The sequence below is a fragment of the Sceloporus undulatus genome, chromosome 9, assembly GCF_019175285.1.
Source record: "Sceloporus undulatus isolate JIND9_A2432 ecotype Alabama chromosome 9, SceUnd_v1.1, whole genome shotgun sequence".
In the NCBI taxonomy this organism is placed as follows: domain Eukaryota; kingdom Metazoa; phylum Chordata; class Lepidosauria; order Squamata; family Phrynosomatidae; genus Sceloporus; species Sceloporus undulatus.
Window position 1 is genome coordinate 978,001 of NC_056530.1, and position 2,743 is coordinate 980,743.

Sequence of the window (2,743 nt, forward strand, 5' to 3'; positions counted from 1 at the left end):
ATGGACTCAATAGAGGTCACAATGTTTGAAATAAAAGGAGCCATTATGTAGCCTAAAGCTGCAGTGTTAGGGAATAAAGGATAATGCATCAAAATAAGGAGCATCTGGCAACGCAATTACCAGCACAGCCGTCCAACAAGCACATCTCTCTTTGCAGGGACATGGCGTTTCCATAATAACAAAGATGTATGCATTTGTTAAAGAATAGGGATATTATATTTAATTTTCATTTCACGGACTTAGCTGCAATAATAACTGTCACAAGGATGAGAATGCAGTTCAGTGCAGCTTTGTTCTTGGACAAGGTACAGCCCTTCAAAATTAGTGTGTGACAAGCTTGATTCCTCTAATAACTCTGTAGAGAGCACCACAAGTCACTTCATTTTGCAGTTATGGCCATTTCTATGCAGCCAGAAAAAGGTTCTGTCTGTGTTTTTTCACAAGCGGTCTCTTGACTTACCAAGCACAGGAATGTCAGATACCAGTAACTTGCATCTTATTGTACGCTGGGAAAGGTGGTGAGACTTTGCAATGCATCAAGTGTTTTAGGTATTTAGGTTCACAGCTTTTGGTCCTCCATTTGTTTTGGACTTCAAATCCCAGAAGCCCCGTCCAACTTGGCCAGTGGTAAGAAATGATAGGATCTGAAGTCCACCACGTCTGGAGGACCAAAGACTGGGGACCACTGACTTAAAATTTGTCTTGTAGATAAAATCTCAAAATGAAAGTGTGATGCTATTGTGGGTTTATTCAGCCTTTGCCTTTCTCAAATTCCTTGTAGGCTGAAGGAGAAACCAAGGGTGACAAGGCCAAAGCAAAGGATGAGGTAAGAGCGTTAATTGTTTCCATTTGAGAAAACAATGGGTTGCACCTAAACCTTGGTGATATCTGCATTCATGCCGTGGGTCACTTGTGTGCCGAAATCCAAAGTCCAGGGGGGCAAAGGGCACTTCTGGGGCTGCATGTGGTTTCCAACAGTTGGTTTGTGGTCCCTGATCCCACTGGATCACCCTTTTCCTGGCCAAAAAGACTATATGAGTATCCTTTTTGGAAGAGGCAAGTCACCTTTTAAATAGGTCACAGAGCCTTCTTGTATTTCTGCAACATCAGAAACACCTGCTTTTAAAACCTAGAGGTAATTTTCACCTTTTCTTTTCAGTCCATGAGGGCCCAAAGGGAGTGTGAGATGCTTCTTTGTGATTCTAACTGGACTATACAAAAGAGAGGCATAGATTCTAACGCTTGTCATACATTTTCATCCCTCTTTTTCTCAAAACAGCCACAGCGGAGATCAGCAAGATTATCTGCTGTAATATTTTGATGCTATGTCCCCTTGGGGGTAGTTATGAATGATTTCTAAATAAGTGCTAATCAAGTAGCATGTATTAGTTTGGACAAAACTGAACAGGACTTAGCTTTACTCCTGTGCCTCACAGAGCACACCAAAATAATCAAATGTCTAATTTTAAATCTACTCACTTCTTGTGTTTTCGTTTCTAGAAACCTGCTCCTCCAAAGCCGGAACCCAACCTAAAAAGGCAGCTCCAAGGTGAACTAAAATTGTAGCTTCAGTTTGAATAATTTTGTTTAATCTGCAGTGTGGGTACTCACAAACAATTGTTTTTTAAATGCTTGGGAGGGGTTTTATCAACAGCCATGTTGGTTTACGAACTAACAGCTGCTAATGTATTTCATTGATTGGCAGAAGGGTGAGAAGTACCAAGGGAAAGAAGGGGAAAGCCGATGCAAGCAAGGATGGAAATAACCCTGCAGAAAATGGAGATGCCAAAACAGACCAGGTATAATAGCAATATAAGATCGTTATTTGGTAAGCAAGGTATACTTATGCAATGGGTTGAATTTCAGCTAATGTTAATATATTTTTCCGTAAGCTCTTTTTGTTATGAACAAAAGTGAATTTAGTGGTAAGAATAGCCTTGTTCCGATATATGGATGACAGTTAAACTGATTGAGAAATGCCTTCCTTGGTGCTACTGCTGGGTTCATGCAAACATGGCCATGTGGGTGATCAGATCACATCTCAACCTCAAGCACTCTGATAGGACTACCTTTGTCTTTCAGGCACAGAAAGCTGAAGGTGCTGGGGATGCCAAGTGAATGTGTGAATTTTGATAACTGTGTACTTCGGGTGACTGTACAGTTGAAATACTATTTTTTATCAAGTTTTATAACAATGCAGAATTTTGTTTTACTTTTTTTTAAAGCTATGTTGTTAGCACACAGAAAGCTTCATTGTTGTGTTTTAGGAGGAGAGGGACAAATGTCTGTGACTCTGTTACTTAGAACCTGAACTTTTAAAGTCCCTTCATTTTGCAAGAGGGGATATTCATGGACACAGAACAGAAAAGATTCCCTGATAATTGTTTGTTGTTATTGATTTCTTAATGGTTAAACATTTAAATTCCCCAGATGCCTGTGTCTTGAGGAGGAGGAGGTAAATTTAAATTCTGCTTACCATGTTCATCCTTTCATATGGTCATTTACATTGTATTTTATCCTCTGAGAATGGCATAGGGGTCCTTTCTTGCTCTCTTAAATCAAGCCATTCTTAGTGTCAGGCAATTCAGACCTCTGGTGTCAAATACGGAGGGAAGAGGATGGCTCACAGATGAGCCACGTTTCTTTTTTATAGAGTGAATCTTCAGATTAAGAATCTGCAGTTTTGTTTCTCCTAAAAGTCAGGGTAGGCTTGTGAAAAGTTGTTAAACAACATACTAAATGT

At 39.9% G+C, this 2,743-nt stretch overlaps 1 long non-coding RNA gene across 1 annotated transcript; it reads left to right on the forward strand.

Annotated features, from left to right (window-relative positions):
- Positions 1-585: 585 nt before the first annotated feature.
- LOC121915731 lies at positions 586-1,552 on the forward strand. Its single transcript, XR_006100735.1, has 3 exons — positions 586-826; positions 1,280-1,309; positions 1,501-1,552. It is a non-coding gene; the product is annotated as an uncharacterized LOC121915731 (long non-coding RNA).
- Positions 1,553-2,743: the final 1,191 nt, after the last annotated feature.